The following is a 20,447-nucleotide window of genomic DNA, read 5'->3' as shown; positions in this document are numbered from 1 at the left end:
TGATCAGATTATGGAAGTTATTCTATTTGTAAAATGTGTCAATATTACACATTCTAGAGCTTTTTTGCACGGTGGTCTTTCACATGGATTTATCCTCCTGGCCTGACGTATATGACACTAATTTTGAACTCTTTATTGTTGGTTAAAGTCATTGTAAGAAGCTATGAAAGCTTAAATATCACGATTTTAATGCTACCAATTTGTTTACTATCTTTTCAAAACCCAACTATTACACCACCAACTAATTTTATATTATCTTTCATGCACAGGTACCCCCCCCCCCCCCTAAAGTCAGTGCTGCAAAAAATATATGCGTTTTAGAAGTTCTTACCAGAATGTCTTTTAAAGTGCCTTATACCGTTGATATTATTCAGAATTGATCACTCTGACGGAGAATCAGACAAAAGCCTACTGGAATCTCGTTCGATTAATTATCACCTAGATACAGAATTATCGATAAATTTAACGTTCTGGTCCGCGAATTTATCCAAAAGAAATGTAATTCACAGTTTATGACGAAAAAAAAAATGAGTAAAACAGAATTTATTACTGAAAGCACATAAACAAAAAAAAATAGCCTCATCATACCTTATTATTATTATTTTTTTAAATTAAAGTACATAAATCCACTTGATTCGAACTTTAAACTTCAGCAAAAATTACAGATGTATTCTAGTGGGTAACTCATAGGTGTTACTCAAGAATCTGAAGAACTACGTTGCCGTAATTGTCCAATAACTGAGGTATAATTTGATGTAACTTGAAAGGCAGGGTAATGAGTTTTCACGATTCTTTCTGTCGTGGCACTTATAAGTGTCATTCTGTGATTGGTATAAATAGGAGTGTAACAACCGACTTTATATTCATCCTGATCATGTAACCATATGTAGACATATTTTAGGAGTTAAAAGGACAACATGTAACGTACCTATATATTCTGAATTAGGATGATATCCTCTGCTTTATCAAAGAATGTATAATATAATCAAGTTTTGGAAGAAAGTTCTTGACCAAAAAAATTGTATCATTCAACATTGTTACAATGTTTTACATGAGTGTGTAGAAATGCATAATTCAAAAAACTGGTTGTCCAATGTTTAAAGTATTTTATGTAATTTAGGTATGTTTGAATTGTGGGAAAAACAAAAAGTTGAATGTGTAGACCTTCCCATCATAAAGCAAAGAATTTATGATCAAGCAAGACAGAATATTCTTTCTCAAATAGATAGTTGTAGAAAATGTTCATTTCTTTACAGATATTTAATTGCAAATCATAATTCACAATTTTACTTACGGAAACCCATACCAATAAAATATCAAAAATGCATTTCTAAATTGAGATTGTCATCACACCAATTGGCAATTGAAACAGGTCGATATAGTAATACAGAAAGACACTATAGACATTGTTTTTTGTGCTCAAATTATGTTGAGGATGAATATCACTTTATTTTAATCTGTTCTGCTTATGAAATCCTTCGTAAAAAAATATATAAAGTCTTATCACTGGGAAAAACCTTCAATGTTTAAATTGTTGCAACTTTTTAATGTTGAAAATGTGAAAGAATTATGCAATTTAGGTAAATTTATCTACTTTGGCTTAAAAAGTAGAGAAGACATGTTAAATTAAGTATTTTAAATCTCATATGTACATAATTATCACGACATTCTCCTGTAAACCCACTTGTACAGTCATGTTTGTATATAATTGCACTGATGAGCTGTAAAGCTCGAAGTCAATAAAGAACTTGAACTTGAACATAAAGGTAATATAACTTAACAGAAAAAAAACTTTATGTGGTGGATAATTTGTCCATTTTTGCTCCTAGTGGTAATCTAGTCTTTATGCTTTCTGAGGATAATAAACTCAGAGCACTCCTGTTCCTAAATGATATATGAACAAAGTACTTCTAATGTGAACCATTATTTGACAGAAAATTATTTCGTGCATAAGTAAGTACCTTGAATCGAATCATTGGCAGCTATATAGATGTCAACGAAGTTTGATACTTGGGACATTAACACAAAAGACTGACCTGATAAATTGTGTACTTTTTTTGGTACATTTTCTGTAGACCGGTGCCTTGTTTCGACAATGTGATTCTTTATTGTGCCTAGACTACCTCTCTAAAATAGATTTTGTAGTACTAACTATCAAATTAGTATCAAAGAATCAAATTTAGAAGTTCGGTGAAGTATTGAATACTGACAAGTACAAATAAGATTTAGCTAAATTAAGAATGACACATTTTTGTTATCAATATGTATTTAAAGATACCTAGTACCCTAAAATAAACAAAAAAAAGAGGTCGGTATACGTAATTGCTCTAGATAATAAGGTGACAATATGACGTCATAGATAAGAAAAGGGGCATGTGAGTACTGATTGTCCATGTTTTTTTTTTATATATCTTTGATAAGATGAAATGATGCTGAACTTATTGGTAGAGAACACAAAAAATACACCAAACTAGGGTGATTCATAGGAAATATTGTGAACATAAGTTTGACTTAGCGAAGACCTCGCTTAGTTCTTTTATGTTACGGCATAAGATATAAGCAGTACTTAGGCAGGTCCTAGGATTGCGCCTAAGTCATACTTTTGACCCTACATAAGTCAAAAACTTAGTAAGCTTTATGTTATGACCCCCTGGTTCTCAAAATACATGTACCTCTCACACTTTATGCAGTAGCCAAATCATCTTTTAAAATATGATTCAGATGCTCTATAGATATTCATGTTTTGAAATTTTCACTTTCATCCCGGGGTCAATTTGGGGTCGAAAAGAGACGTTTTTCTAAAAAAAACCGGGTTCCCATAACTATTCTGACATTTTTTGCAGTAGCCCAATCACCTTTTGGAATATGATTGGCGGTGTCTTGTAGATGTGCAATCAGATTTCGGAATTTTTCATTTACATCGTGGTGGTGTCCTGTAGATGTGCACGGGGGGTTCAAAATTATCATTTTCATCCAGGAGGCCTGCATTTTAGGGGACAAAAACGTTTTCCTTTTCCTACAAAAAACTTTTTTCCAAGAACTCCCAAATATTTCAAGCGAACCCGCAATCATTTTTGAAAAATAATTTGTGGTGTTCCTTAGATGTGCAAAATGGTTTTAAAATTTTCATTTCCAAAGGATGACTAAGTAGGGGACAAAAAACACGGATATTTTTCTACAAAACCACTTTCTCTCAGATACCCTCTTAATTCATTTTAGAAGTAGCTATCTCATCTTTTGGACGATGATTGGAGATGTCCTGTTTATGAACAGTAAGGTTTTAGAAATGAATCTGTAAGACATGTTCATTCTTTTAAAGAAAAACAAGACTCGGGGTTCGCTCGTTACCCTTGTGCAAAGGAAAGTATACTAGTTTTTAGAGGCAAAGACAACTACAATATTGTCTTATGACAGCATCAAGCTGGATTTATTTTTTTTTTTAATGTTAATAATAAATACAAAATCAACCCACCCCTTCAGGATAGTTTTAAACAATTTTAAATTATCCAGAGAAGACACTCCGACCACCTTACCCATTTATTAATTTTCATAATTCAAAACATCAGATTTCTGTGTCTTGGTCTGTGCTGAAGTCTTATTCTTTTGTTTGTGATTTATCCCAGTACACTGTCAGTGGTGGAGTTCATTTTTTGTATGTGTTTCATGGACCTACTAAGAAAATGTATATGTAAATTTACGTAAACACGCTTCTTTTACATTTTCTTATTTCTTTCATTCAGTTCTCGTTGTCTCAGATCGCCTGAATATTAGATTTTTAAAAGAATTCTTAAGAGACTTAACTTTTTAAACCTGCTTGTAGTTCGATATTTTAAGCTGGCAGTGCACGCGGTGTATAACTGACAAAATTTTTCAAACGTAATCCTCTGTGATAATTTGAAAAAAAAATAGATCGAAACATTTTCATTATCAACATATACATGTACGTATATACAGATATCTGAAAATAAACAGAGACAGTCCATACATAATCGTCCAGGATAACAATTACGAAACAAAGATTACGAAAGGGAACGGGTGTGTGCACTAAAGTCTCCCGTGTTTGTCGTTCAAAATAATCAATGTTAAAATGTTATCTCTGAGGTGTAACAAATCACTGCAATAAATAATAAAACATTATGTGCACTATCTAATAGATATGAGATATTTTTAAGTTTGTTATTTCTGTAAATTTGCATTACGATTATTATTTTTTGTCAGGAACGAGAGGGGGGGGGGCTGTTTCGATGAGGGAGGAAGGGGGCTCTGATTATTTGCTACATAATCTACTGTCGTATCTACAGTTTGCTAATATCTAATAAATAAAACCACAGGCGCCTGAAATTTGGATCGATAGCCCCCTTTTAATTAAAAAAATGTAAGAGCTTATAATTTCTTAAAAATATAAAATTTCCCCGTCAATAACATCCTTATGTCGTTCTATGCAAGCAGATTGTACTTTTTCTTACGTTTAGAGAATGACCTTGTACGGTAGACTAAAAATACAACGATATATGATTGACGATTGACTGGGGAATTATATATTTTTGTAAAATTATAAGCTCTTTCATTTTTTTTTTCAATTGGGGGGGGGGGGGGCTTTCGTTCCACACTTCAGGCGCCTGTGATTAAACGAAGAGAATACAACCTCAGTATGTAGTAGGAAAGGATATGTCACTAAGGACATGACTGGAAAATGCGTTTTTAAAATCTTGATCACCCGAGAATGTGCTGATTTTATCTGAATAAAAAAGGAATAGTAACTTAATTATTATACCTCCGCTTAAAAAGCGGGGGTACATGTATATAGTGAGGGGGGTACCCATCCGTAACACTTGGGGTTGCCCATCTCTCATCCGCAACTCCTCCTATACCACTGGATAAAATTTAATGAGACTTTCAGAGAATCTCAATCTAATTAAAATTAGATGTTCCAAATCCGCTAATTGTAATTAGATTGAGAGAATCTTTGTTACATGTGCACTTCCTATTTTTCGTTTCCATTCGACACATATTTGGGATTTCCCATGGCAAAACATGGACACTGTCATTCTTTCTGTAACATTAGAGGTACTCATCTCTTATCCCCAAATCCTCCTATACCACCGGATAAAAATTGATGAGACTTTTACAAAATCTTTATTATATATTGCAATTGTTTAACTCCTCTTTTATGCACTGATCAGACAGATATTTGGGGTTTCCCATAGCAAAAATGCACTTTCCCACTATCCTCATATGGGAGCTGGGGGTCATTTTATGAGCTCAATGCTTACAGTACCTCTAGCTTAGAAATACAGACTATGTATACGTAGCATTTCAAAATATAGATACAATTAAAACTTAATCTATAGAGAGTCAAATGGGACATATAGTACAAGAAAGGATAAATATGTATTCGTATTATTGCTTATAATGTTTAAGATATTTAAGATTTAGTTATATTTACTATTTTGTATCTGAGTTGTAGACGGGATCGACAGTCATTGAGTGCAGACTTACCCCAGAAATACAGATAAACTGAACAGAACTGATTATTTACCGAATCATTAGATTTGTTTGTCACCATGTTATTGGTTTGAAACTTCGAGTAGAATACCATTAGGAAGGGTGATATTGTTTACTTGTATCAAAATATCAAATTGCTATCTTCTATTTACGAAGGGTTTGCTTGTTTATAACTGTATATAAACTTAATAAAAGTCAGATCTTGCAATCCTAGATAATTTTCCACATTTCTTACTTGATAACCTCAGTATCATAGAAGACTGGAGAATCTTCTTTTTCTTTATCAATAGTAATCCAGCCTCTTAAATCCCTTAAACTCGGTGGTATGTTTCTCCCTTGGCTGTAGACACCGCGTCATCTTATGCTACCTTAAAAGGCTTAGCACTCTTTGAAAAGTTTTGATTACTATGCTAGTGAAATATGGAAGATTTAGAAGACATAAATAAACGTTTGAAAAACATTACCTATAAAGAGTACACTAAACAAGTTCATACAAATTTAAAAAGGTACAAAGGAATTTGTACAGAGAAAGCGCATTATTTATGTTCAATAAATATTATATATTCACTTATCTGAATCTTAATCTTATAGAATTGTCCAATATATATTATAGTCAATGTGAAGCTAATGAAAAGTAAAATATTATGACTATCACTTTTAGAGAACTGAGAACTTGAAAACGTACTATGTTAGTCCCGCATGACACAAAAATCAAGCTATAGCTGAAAAAGTAAGTTTTTAGAGCTATATAGAACGTAGCACTTTGTATTGATTTGCACCTTAAAAAGTTAGAAATTCTGGTTTATTAAAGCTATGGGAGATAGAACATTTGGTTTTCTCGGGGTGTAGATTTGGTTGTTTATTTCCTTTACGCCCCTTGTAGATTTTTTCACTGAATGTTTGGACGCCACCAATTGCTGGTGGAATTGTACCCGGTATTTGTGCAGTTAGGATCTTTTTCCTGCCATCACCTATTGCGACACAAAACTCCCTACTCCGCCACTCTATAATGAAACGATGTGCGCCACACGGGCTGTCATATTGTAATTTTTGAATTTACCGGGTGGTAGTGAATACAAAAAATACCTGTATTTACTACCACCCGGTAAATTCAAAAATTATAATATGACACGGGCGACAAATTAAAGAAGAGCGTAGACCACATGGTTTATTAGGGCTATAGAAGATAAAACTTCTAGTTTATCATGGGTTGGTTTGTTAAAGCTATAAAAAAGAATATGTTACATTAAAAAAAAAGAATAAACTTTAATAAGTTAAACTTATCTATAACAGTCTAGTGTAAGCTGAGAATTTTTTAACAATTTCACAATATATTCAAACGTTTTAATTATAACAAATAATTTTGGTCTGTTAGGGATGTAGAAAGTAGAACATTTGGGCTCTTAAGGCTGCACGTAGAAGGTAGGCGTTGAATCACTACTTGAAATCAACAATATATTAAAGGAAAATTAAGTCTTTGAAAAAATTGTTATATTCTTGCTTAGTGTGAAGCATTTGCCGATGTGCAAAATTAGTTCCTCTATGTTGCATATGGCGAAATGGAGTGTGGCAGAGAGGATAGAAGCATACCCCGTATTTTGTTTTTTCTTGTAAGGTGTTACCTGAATACATATACACAACATTTATATCGAGTGTAGGGTAACAAAAATTAGATGAAATATACCATTTATGTTAAAAGTTTACGTTAAAAGCTTGATTTTAAAAACTGTAAATAAAACAGAAAAGGGTGCGTTTTCAAAAATACAGATTTTCTTTAAAAATTCAAGATAATGGTCTTTAACATTGTTATTCAGGTCACTGATTTTAATAGTTGAATATCTAAGTACCTTCTTCCGGTTTTCGTGTGAAATAATAAAACTGCACAGAATTTCTTAAGAATTTCTTTAAAAGTTTGCACCATCCACTTGACTTGGTGTAAATGATCATTTCGCCAATTGTACAAATTGTTTGAAGGAGATTTACATAGGCAGGTTTCAATTGAATCTCAAATATTAGAAAAAACAAACACTTAAGGTTGTTCCACAGCTAACAAAAGGTAATAATAAAATAAAACCATGAGAAAAAAAGGAATACATCGTGTACTGGTTTTCAAATGCTCGATTCATTATTCACCATTTGCTATAGAAGTACATTACATAATTACTGGAAAAATACTTTTCGGCGAATTCTGAAGTGTTTCTGTTGCGTGTGTTTGTCATAATAAACTAAATAAGTATTCAAGCTTCTAAAAAATGAGAAGGAAATAATTTAAATAAAATGATTGGAAAATACATTGAACAGCAAAATCAAAGAAGACTGTAACATATCTAAATTGAGATATTTGTTAAAATTTTCCTCTGGATTTACGCAATGACCAGAATATTGCTTCAAAATAATTTTTTGAATTAGTGTATTTTTTTCCTACATGTTTTTTATCAAAAAAAAAATCTTTTCTAAGAAAAGTTATTTGCTATAGATATTTAGGATTACCCCAGGGTATTCATATAGAAATTACAGAAGGACAAGCAAGTAGGAACCAGCTTGTGTCTCTTCCTAATAAATAACCTTTCAGCAATTTTTTTAAGTACCGGTAATATGCAAATACTCGTATACATATAAAGATCTAAGATGATGACGAAAGATAATGAATCTTTATGTCTAAAAAATTTCATATATGTCAACATATTCAGAGTTATTGTCCTTTACCAGTGTTTTCCTTCTACCGGGTATTGCACCACTCCATCAGAAGACTTTAAAATACTACTTTTAATGTAGCACTTGTGGGTGAGCCGTGGCTTGGTGGGTTTGATTTAAAAGATTAAACACTTTCTACAGAGACAAAAGCTGTTAGATCTATCTCGTATCTGTGGGTTTACTCACTGGTACGGGATATCCACTGGGCTAACTTGATACTCACCTTTTTCTTCTAAAATATTAAAACATACATGTAAAAGGTTTCTTTATTTCTTACTGTCGTACGTATATTTTTTTTTGTCCCCCGCTATCGCGAAAGCGAAGGGACATTAAATCCCATTCGTCTATCAGTCTGACTAGCTGTCAGTCTGTCTGTCACAAAAACTTTAACCTTGGTCATAACTTTTGAATGGGAAGAGATAGGGCTTTCATATTTCACAAGTAGCACATTACCTGTGACAAGACCTTTGCAAATATACTATGAATTTTTACCGCTTGACCATAACCTTGAAGTTTGATCTACTTTTCAAAAGAATTGTTTGTTTGTTGTTTAACGTCCCTCTCGAGATTTTTTTCACTCATATGGAGACGCCACCGCTTGCCGGTGGAGAGCTGCTAATTTTGACCTATACTTGGCACTCAGAGCCATTGAGCAATGAGGGATCTTTTTTCGTGCCAGCATCTGCTGAGACAGGTGACCTCGGTTTATACGGTCTCATCAGAAGGATCGGTCTCCACGTCCCACAGTGCGATGACTCCTGACCTTGATCTTGAGGTTTGAACAAATATAAAAAAAAATTAACATTGGTGATACACGTAACATATGAATGACAGAAGATAGGGTATTTATATTTGACGAGTGCATTACTTGTGACAATAAGTTTCAGAATGTGCTATGATATTTGACACCTTGACCTTTAGGTTTGACCTAAATTTAAAAAAAATTAACATAATTGGTGACAACTTTTGAATGACAGAGGAAAGAGTATTATTTGACACAAGCATTACCCGTTTCAAGACCTTTCTGTTTGTACTCTGGTTTTTGACCTCGTGACCCTGACCTATATGTTTCACCTTAGTCTTTTTTCATATTTTTACATTGGTAAGATTTTTTGAATAAGAGAAGATATTGCTTTCATATTTTACATGTACATGACCTATGACAACACATTTCAGAAAGGTATATCATTTTTGACTTCATGACCTTGATGTAGAAATTTGAAGGACACACAAACAAGAAATTTACAATATGCCATAAATAATTACGACCCATGCAACCACTAAAACACCGAAAGCGGGGGGGGGGGGGGCACAATTTGCTTGTACACTTTCTTTCTGACATGTTTAGAATGTTAAAGAGAAATCAAATAATAATAATACAATACTTGTTGAGTTTTTGTTTTTAAAATAATATAAAAACGCCTAATTTGTTATATTTGGAATGAAAGAGAAAAAAAGAATAAAAATATGTTGTCAGGAAAGAAAATTATTTGAATGTTAGTTGCAATAGTAAACTATCTCCTTTTTTTAAGCAACCTTTTTTTATTTAATGTTGTGAATTATATTTTTAATGTACTTTAATATGATACATTTTGGAATTATTCTTCATGGACAACTTTATGAATTTTACCTGAAAAGAAGGTTTAACATACCGATAATTTATAGTCGAAAAACATTGAATTGGTCTTGCTTTCAGACTACATGTACTAGAACACGATTTGCTATATGTTCTACGAAATAATGGATTCTAAAATTTAAAAAAAAGGGGGGGTATGCTTATTTGAAAGTTCCTATATAACATTAAAATACTCAAACAAAAGAAAAGTTCTACTATTCTAACGAAATAAAATACTTGTTTATTCAATAAATACGGAGTTATCGACCTTTACTCTTCCTCAGACTGGTATTGCACCACTCCATGAACAAACATTTAAGTACTACTTTTAATATAGTATTTCTGTGTGAGCCGTGGCCTAATGGAATTGATACTTTCTACAGAGCCTAAAGCTGTTAGATCTATCTCGTATCTGTGGGTTTACTCACTGGTACGGGAAATTGATACTCACCATACTTTTTTCCAAAATATAAAAAAGTATTAATTTCGTTACTGTCTTTTGTTTATAGCGATGCCCCTGGGGCGAACAAGTTTGGTTTGTCATCAACGTAATTCGTTTTATCTGATGATGCCATAATGTATTAAAAAAAAAAAACTAAAGGGGATCACTTGAATTCATTATAATCGTGTTCGCTGTAACCGTACTTTACTGCATCATTTTCTTTATAAAATTATTTCTTTATCTTAGTACAATATGATTTATTGATACATGATCTACAACTCTTCAAGTGTATTACATGTATTCTTTCCAAACAACATTTGAAACCTTCTTTCTAATATGTTAAGAATTTTGTAATTGTAAAATGAGATAATTTTAAAATATTTACATCCACTGAATATTATTTCCTTTATATTTTTAAGAAACCCATTGCCGTTTATCTGTGAGTAAACAACACTAAGCAAGCCACCTGTATAGATTTCTTGAGCAACGGCTGTTCCATCAATTATACGTACAATGTCATACACTTCTATAATACAATATTTAACATGTTTAATTTTACTTTAAATGTTTTTTTATTCAGATATAAATATAAACAATAAAATGACTTTCTTTGTTCATTAGTACGGGAATTAATGTCGCAGCTATTGCAGAAAAAAATTTACATAACCCGCTTACGCGGGTTATGTATTTTTTCTGCAACAGCTGCGACATTAATTCCCGTACTAACAACCAAAGAAAGCATTTTATTGTTTAAATAATGATAAAAGTTTGTTTACTAAACCAAGTTAAAAGAAGCTGATTTTATTTTTCTTCGGAATATGAAAGAGTAAAATTAGATATATGTTGGCAGGAAGAAGAATTTAATTGAATCTCTGGTTGAATTAATAAACTATATCTCATTTTAAGCTAGCTCTTTTGTAGTATCAATTACTGTCGACTTGTTTTCGACATATTGTACATTGCCATTGTATTTCTGTTTCGATGCAGTTCATTCTGATGTATACCTACTATGTTCATTTCATATAAAACGTACATGTACAGTAAAACTAATTTAGTACGAACACGGATATAGCGAATTCATGGATATAGCGAATTTTTCTTGGATCCCCTGCTATGTACATTTAACGAATTTCTTATACGGATATATCGAATTACGGATATAGCGAAGTAATTTCACAGGTCCCAGTGACTTCGTTATAACCGAGTGTTACTGTATTATCATATCAACATCAAAAAACAGTGAAGGGGCTGATCCAGTTTTTTTTTTTTACCGGGGGAGGGGAGGGGGGTTTTCCATTCAGCATTCAGGACTCAGAATTTTTGAAAAGCAAAAAAAAAAAAAAAAAAAAAAAAAAAAAAAAAAATTTAAACAACTTGCCCAAACCCTGAAAATTCTATTTTATTGATTAGTGGGGATTTTCTTCTGATATATGACTTTCCTTAAAATTTAAAGGGGTCTGAGTTTTCTAGCGAATGGGGGTCTAATGTCATTTTTTCGTTACTTTTACATAAAAATTTAATACTTCTGAAAATTTCAGAGGGGGTGGGGTGGGGGTTCCAGATGCCCCCGACATCTCTACATCCGTTCATGTAATGTTTGGAAAAGATAATTCTTGTATATTTTGATTCTTTTTGGACATTTTCTGCATGGAAATTATGTAGGGTAATTTTACTTATAAAAAAAACTTTTAGTTATAATTTTATAAAAATAAAATCAATGAATTTCTGTCTTTACGAGGGACGGGTCTTTGAACCTTGCTTTCAGTTTACTAAAAACAACAAGATTTGCAATAAGTTCTAAGGATACTATTGAAATTCTTCGAAAGGTTTTACACATCTATTAATTTGTTTGTTATTTTTTCCTGATGTAAACAAATACGGAGTTATTCTCCTTTACTCTTCCACCGGATATTGCACCACTCCATGAGTAGACCTTTAAATATTACTTTTAATCAGGTTTTCGTGGGTGAGCCGTGGCCTGGTGGGATTGATTAAAAAAGAAACACTTTCTACAGAGACAAAAGCTGTTAGATCTATCTCGTATCTGTGGGTTTACTCACTGGTACGAGATATCCACTGGGCTAACTTGATACTCACCTTTTTCTTCCACTATATATATATAAAAAAATACATGTAGACATTCCATTATTTTTTTATTTTCTATATGACTTCTATGCTTTTTATAAACGAGGATTGACTAATACATGATCTACAATCGCCCAGGTGTTTCAATCTGCCCAAACAACGATTTAGGGGCCAAGCTATATATATATCACCAGGGTGGGACCAGTACAAAATATTGATTTTCTCTTCTTGTTTTTCAAAGCATGTTTTTTTTTCTTTTTAATTGGGAGGCGAGTTTGTTTTTGTTTTTTTTCTAGAAGAACAATATAGAATAGATATTCACATTCCTTCTCAATGAAACTGAAACAAAAATATTCATATCAAATGAATCGACATATATAATATACAAGTATCTGTGGGACTAAATATAATATTTATATAATTGTATTTTATACTTTATAGTCATACATGAATACTTTAGTACCTTTTGTAAGCCCTCGAATTCCGCTTTTCTCTTTTTGACATGGCCTTTCCAAACATTTCCAAATTTTCTGGAAATTAATACTTATTTTTTTTTTTTAGGAAATACATGCTAAACAAGGAAAGCAATATCAAATTTGTCGTATTTCATTGAAAAATTAAAAAGTTATGGTCAATGAAGAGAACTCATCAATATTGATTGACTGACCTTAACATGGTGATGGGTAATACATCACAAAATTTTACCAAAATCAATAGCATAAAAACTTACGACTTTTCAACTCTTTATGCAACCATTCCCGCCGATAAATTAAAGTCCAGGCTTTTGACATCATTGACAACGGCTTTTTTTTTTTTAAATAGAAATGGAACTCGTATTAACTTACCTCGTCATTGGTCATTTGCAAAATTATTTTGTTGAAAAACATTCTGATTGTACACACAAGTACTCTGAAGTTGATATTAGAAAGATGCTTGAGTTTCTGATTGACAATATCTATGTGGGTTTTGGAGACTATGTCTTCCAACAATCTGTTGGAATTTCCATGGGTACCAATGGCGCCCCATTATTAGCAGACCTATTTTTGTATTCATTTGAAGCAGAATTTATTCAAAATCTTATAATAGTTATTTCCTTTCTATGTCGACACGATATATCTTAGTGAGCTTGAAATAAAAGACACCACGTGTGTGACACATCTGTTTCATATTTGGATATTTTACTAGAAAAAGACGTTATGGCAATCTAACATCAAAGCTTTATGAAAAAATGTTATGGCTTTAACTTTTCAATCTTCAACTTCCCTTACTTATGCAGCAATATACCCTTATCACCTGCATTTTGGGTGGGTAGTTGATTCAGCTGATTCGATACGGAAGAGCATGCTCTACAATTTCTAAAATGTGGTAAGTTATTAACAAACAAGTTGATGAAACAAGAATATCAAGTTCTATGGTCTGTCAGTCACGATTTGGGGTACACATCTCTTATCCGCAAATCCTCTTATACCACTGAATAAAATTTAATGAAACTTTCAGAGAATCTTTGTTATATAGTGCCATTGTACACCTCCTATTTTACTTTTTGATCAGACACATATTTCGGGTTTCCAATAGCAAAACATAGACACGGCCATTCTTTCCATAATGTTGAGGGGTGCCCGTCTCTTATCCGCAACGCCTCTTATACCACTGAATAAAATTTAATAAGACTTTCTCAGAATTTTTATTACATAGTGCCACTGTGCACCTCCCATTTTACTTTTTCGGGTTTCGAAACGGAAAACATGGACACTGTCATTCTTTCTATAATATTGAGGGGTATCCATCTCTTATCCGCAACTCCTCCTATAATACTGAATAAAATTTAATGAGACTTTCACAGAATCTTTATTACATAGTGCCATTTTGAACCTCCTATTTTACTTTTTGATCGGACACTTATTTCGAGTCTCCCATAGTAAAACATGGAGTTTGCCATTATAAACCTATGGGAGGCGGAGGGTATCATTTTGTGAGCTCAGTACTCACAGTACCTCTAGTTTCTTTTTAAAGTCATTTCTGTGTGTTTCGTGAAAGAGGATTTACTATAATACATGGTCTACTATTCCTCGTATTTTAAACTCTCCAATCAAACTTTTAATTCCTTTTTCATTTTCTCCATTTTCTTTCCCCCAAGAATTTTGACGTGGCCTCGATTGTGTGAAACTGTCTCCCGCCACCTTTAGCATTTCTTAACTGTCTAGATATTAATGATAAATTTGTAAATTTCATTGAATAAAAACCCAACAAAAGTTATGGTCAATAAATAGAACTCACTAAATCAATTGACTGACCTTAAAATGATGTTTAATGGGTTGTATGAAAACTTACGTCTTCTTAAAATCGAAGAAATTCATTTTCTCCCTAAATCAGTGATTTAAAGAATCATTTCCAAATGTCAAAACAGATAATAGATTAAACTGAATGAAAATATGGCTCATATTTTATATTAAATACAACATTTATACGTATAAGTGTCTAATCCAAACTCACATTAAAATTTCCTCACTTAAGTGTTGAAAAATGAAAATCCTCCATTTTTTTTAAGTAAAGAGTATGGGTGGTTATTTACCCCACCCCTCTAAAAGGCCGATTCTGGGACATTTGTTTTAACACAAAAATGAGGATTTGGCTTAAGAATTATTTTATTTGGTAAACATAGAAGTATATGTAATGAACAGGGATTAAACAGCAGGCGAAATTGGTCTAATAGTTCTCTTCATTAGAGATCAAGGTACAAATATAACAATGATATATATTTGTAGTTTTACAAAGACGTATTTTAGACTAATTTTTAATTGAGTACAGAGTACAAAATTGAAAAGAGAGGGGAAATAAACAATAAAATGAAAAAAATGAAAGAATAAAAAGGGGGAAGAGCGAAAATAAAAAATGAGGATGGGACATTCTGTAAGATATTGGACCACAACTCTTTTGCACCGGTCCCAGATTGGTGATAAATATTGCCCCGGTCCTTAACCTTCTTTCTTTTTAAATAAGATTGCTACATGAAGTGAAATAAAAATAATTTTTTTACATGTATAATACTTTCTTATTTACAAAGCTAAAAGTGGCTATACTGGGAATATAAACCAGTGAAACACAGAAGTTTGGAGACGAAAAATTATACATACTTAGCGGAATTAGAATACATATATCTGCTCTTCACCTAGCTGTGCTTTGTACTGATACATACATGTATACTGTAGAGACTTGTTTCTTATAAATGATATATTTTGCATGTCTGACGTAATTCATTGTGACTTACCCACTACGTTTATTTCAAGCATATCTATATAAAAAAATATTTATCATAATATCCGAGAAATATATTTCCTGTGTGTTCTTTAATACAATATGATAAATTGTGGATTTTCTGCTGCATGTAAAAACTATATGATATAATAAAAATGCGAAAAACCCTGATTCTGTATTCCTTTTTGTCCTTATCCTTACGCGCCTTGCATGCTTTGAATCAATTAATGCTAGTACTAGTATGTTGTATAAAATCAAAGATTTTAAAATTCTTAAAAAAAAAAAAAAAAAAAAAAAAAAAAAGGAATTTTTCATACTTGTTCGGTATTTTTTGTTATATTTTCAATATAATATTCAATTACTCGAACAACAAAATCCATAATTTGCACGTTTAGATTTTGCAATAATATCAACAAATACAGAGTTATTTTCCTTAACTTGTTCTACCAAGTATTACACCACTCCATGAGCAAACATTTAAATACTACTTTTAATCTAGTATTTCTGTGTGAGCCGTGGCCTAATGGAATTGATACTTTCTACAGAGACAAAAGCTGTTAGATCTATTTCGTATTTGTGGATTTACTCACTGGTAAGGGGTATCCACTGGGCTAACTTGATACTCACCTTTTTTTTGTGAAACACTTAAAAAAAACGTGTAAAATTTTCTTTCTTTCGTTAATGACTTACTGTAATGATATGGTATTCAGGGTTTAGACTCTAGAATGGTTCTAAGATGGTCTATACTGAAAGAAGTAGATATATGTTTTTAAATCTTTTAATATTTCTTTACACATTGATGGCAAACTCATAAATAAACTTTTTGATAAACTTTTTGATGACTTCAATTTTTTTTTCAATCGGCAACTTCCATTATACCATTATCACCTGCATATGGCGTTTATGTCTCCCAGCTAATTCGATACAGAAGAGCATTTTCTATGTACATGTACGTAAAATTTCTTAAACACGAGACAGACTCTTGAAAATAGGTTGACGATACAAGGATATCAACAATCTCGTGATAATAGATTCAACATTGCGCAATTTCTACTGTCGAGACAATGACCTTGTTAGTAAATACAATCTGTCTTTGGGTCTAATGTTAACTGACGTTTTTCCAAAAAAAAAAAAAAAATATCAGGCCATTACTTTCACACTGAATTGACTACGATTTTTTTTTCGTTTACCCGATCATGACAAGGAGCACATGGCAGGTGTGATCGGTCGACAGGGAATGCTTTCTCCTCCATGGAACCTGATCCAACCTCTGTTTTCAGAGGTCCGTGTTGGCTCTGCTCATAATATGTATTGTTTAAATAGACTTTAATATCAATTCTCTGTAATTATCAAAATAGGTTGGCCACGCATAGAAAAACATTTTGATTTTCTAATAATAATTTTATACAGTTGTGTCATTAATTGTAAAATCTAAAGTGGGTTTATGAAATAGACCCTTGGTTGCCATAGAAACGGGATGCAAAATTCCTCACTGTCGTTAATTATGAAAAACATGTACTTATCAGAAAAAATTGTATCTAGAAATGAAAAGAGATAACTTAATTTGTTTTAATTATTTATATCTAATACTACAGATGAAAGCAACGATATCTATAGTTTTCATTTAATTTCACAATAGTAAATGGTCATGTTATATAGTATAACATATCAGATAGATGATTAGTTTCATGGAGTTTTTGGAGACTTAAAACAAAAAAGGCACACTGATTACAAATAATAATTAATTATGAAAGGCTGATGTTTGATTATATCAAAATATGTAAAATATTGGTGGGAGATTCAAAGGTGTAAAAGAAATTCAAAGGTAAAGATTAGTTTTTTTCTACATTTTGAAGCATTTCTGCTTCCTAATTACTTCCCTTGAACTACTCTCTAACGTTTGGAGGTGTGTAGTAGTAAACAATAAAACATGGTATGAACATTTAACATTTTCTGGCGAAAGACCTCATCAAAGTTTTACAGTCTGGAAGAAGAAAAGAAGCCCAGACATCTAAAACAATGAAGACAGAAGGTAAATTTATGTATACTCTGATCATCACAAAAATGCAAAGTTTAACCAATGCATATTTCCTTAATTTTATTTGCCTAACGTTACACAGTTTTTTTTACCGGTAGGTGGTGATTCCTAGCCCTTCCTTATCAAATTAAGCGCCCTATACCTTTTGACGGTTTGACTTTCTTACCAATAAATTAATATTTTTTTTTTCAAATATGCCATTGAGAAAAAGTGTATATGAAGCATATAAATATTCCTTGCTGATACAACTGATTTTTTCCCCCAAAATATAAATGTATAAAAATTTGTGCCATTATAAGTAGATTTACTTTTTGTGATGTGCTGGGACACAATTTTATGTGAAAATCATTTATCTTTATAATATATATTTCCACTTCTGTCAGCTTTTCTCATTGTTTATCCTATTAAATGACACTATTTGAACTTCCTATGTTCATGCATAAGCAGAAAATTGGAAAACAGCAAGTCCGTTTTGATGTCATAATTCCATTCAAAAGGCCATTATCATTTAATCTTTAAACTTATTAGATATATCCAAAAATGTACTACATGTACTGACATAATCAATTTAGGTTAAGAATGCACTGAAAATATTTACTGAGTTATTTTTGTTTATATAGACTTTTCATTCATCTGTGAAGTACTGTATATGTATACTTCAATTCTGTGTATAATCTTTTCAAATAGCAAACAGTGTAAAAAAAATATATGTACATATATATTAGTATTAAAAACATAATTAAAAAAACTACATACATTTAAAATATTCATCTCTGAATTATAACTAGCTATTAATGATAATTTTTTTAAACCACTCACCATGTTTTTTTTTTCTATAAAATTCAATACAAATTATTTGATACTCTGGCAAATATTCACTACTGGTAAGATGACTACATACATGAACATGTCTGTGTATGACTTATGTGAATTTTCCTTTTGATCATGTTCCTAGGAAAATAATTATTTTCATTAATTTTTATCAAAGGATTTACCAAATAAGATGAATAAAGAAAAAATGAGACCAGTACACCAAAACAGGACCAAATAGGCCATGACTGTAGAAGTTATGGTGCATTCTGCAAGAAAATGGACAGCTTTTTTTCTTTACAAGGTGACCATTCTTAAAATATGAAAATAAATTAAATTGTTACAAAATATTCCAGTTTACCTAAATTTAAACTTTGCTTATTCCTTTTGTTTATTTTATATAATTTAATTCCTGTCCAGTAACGGAATAACTCTTATAATCAGCACAAAGAAAACAACTTTCTAAAGCGATTGCATAAACATTTAATTTAGCTTGAAATCAGTGTATATTGGAAAATGCAGGTATTATTTACTGTTGCAGGTTGAAAATTTCACCTCAAACATATTTGAGTAGGGATGCCATATCATTTAGGTTTAAAACCAGGAAAGTGAAAGCTGAACTCCAACCCACTTCAACATACTGGTACCCATTCTCTTCAAGATATCAATGTTTGAGCTGTCAAAGTTCAAATGTAACAGGAACATGTTTATTCTAAAGAAAGACATATGAGGACATCTTCAAATCTGAACGCCCATATTACAGTTTGTTTTAGAACTTATCAAGCTTCATCCTGTACCTTGCCAGAAAAACTCAACTCTGCATAATTCTCATTAACTAATTATCAGTGTTACTTGCATATGTCAATGTAGGTCATTACATGCCTGACCAACAAAAGAAATGAGATGGGCTCTAAAAGTGAAAAAAAAAAAAAAACAGAGACAAGATTTACAGAGAATACCGTAAAGGTGGCATATATAAAAAAAGTTTAAAAAATTCTCTTTTGTTTTTGGAATTTATATTTACATGAATAAAGAGAAGGAAATTGACTAAGCTGATGTGATGAGATGTTGGCAGGAACCTAAAATGAAACTTAAATTGGAAAGTGAAAGGAAGAACTTCCTTAAAATGATACATGTGGGGGACAATATTTCACAATTTTCAACTGGCTTTACAGAATACAGATGATCCACTGCAAACCTAATTATTAATTATATGACAAACACTTTGTTTAAATTTGTATGTATAATTTTCTCATGTACTAAAAAGTAAAATTATGCATGTATTAATAATCTGTTGTTTAAGGTCAAGATCTAGTAAATGACTTTAGACAGTCTTTTCGGTGCTAGATCCATTATGACGTCATAATCAATTTAAACTTTCCTTTTCCCGTACTTTACAGCTCCAATAGAATTGTGTAGAAAATAAAGTATTTTCATGTCATTCAATTTGCCTATATTCAATTTTACATTATTTTAAAGAAGAGGCTAAGAACATACAAATTACCGTTTTCTGAGAGACTGTAGGCAATCTGAATACATTTCTTTCGTCTGATATGGAAAAAACTCCCATATTCGTGACTGGCTTTCTTAATTTTTCATTGAAAATGACAGTTTACAAGATGGTTTTTCATCTTGTTTTCTTGCAAATTATGCCCCGATACACCTTATTTGACTGAGCTATAGTTATAAAGCATCATAAAAGGAATTTATTTCTCAAGTTTGAGAAATCTGTAGGCTCTTTTCATTTACTAGATCTTGACCTTAAGGTCCCAAAAAACAGTATATAGGGTTCCCTATGTCCACCTGTCTTTCTGTGTATCAGTTTATCAACAGTTCAAATGGATGTGCATTACACTAATGCATGCTTTAACAAAATTTTGTCTTTGACAGACAGAGGGAAGCTTTTTGCAGACTTCAAAAATGATAAATCCTGTGAGAGTAATATTTTTATTTGAGAATTAATTGTATTTTAGATTTCAGTGTTTGGAAACTGATGCAGACTT

At 31.7% G+C, this 20,447-nt stretch overlaps 1 long non-coding RNA gene across 1 annotated transcript; it reads left to right on the top strand.

Annotated features, from left to right (window-relative positions):
- Positions 1 to 17,536: 17,536 nt before the first annotated feature.
- Positions 17,537 to 19,874, top strand: LOC133200227 (uncharacterized). The gene is made up of 3 exons (XR_009722901.1): positions 17,537 to 17,628; positions 18,623 to 18,748; positions 18,986 to 19,874. It is a non-coding gene; the product is annotated as an uncharacterized LOC133200227 (long non-coding RNA).
- Positions 19,875 to 20,447: the final 573 nt, after the last annotated feature.

Source organism: Saccostrea echinata, unplaced genomic scaffold (assembly GCF_033153115.1).
Source record: "Saccostrea echinata isolate AGI-Se365-2 ecotype Australia unplaced genomic scaffold, CSIRO_AGI_Sech_v1 ptg000037l, whole genome shotgun sequence".
NCBI classification, from domain to species: Eukaryota; Metazoa; Mollusca; class Bivalvia; order Ostreida; family Ostreidae; genus Saccostrea; species Saccostrea echinata.
Note: the sequence above shows the minus strand (reverse complement) of the source record. Positions and strands in the feature narration are given on the sequence as shown.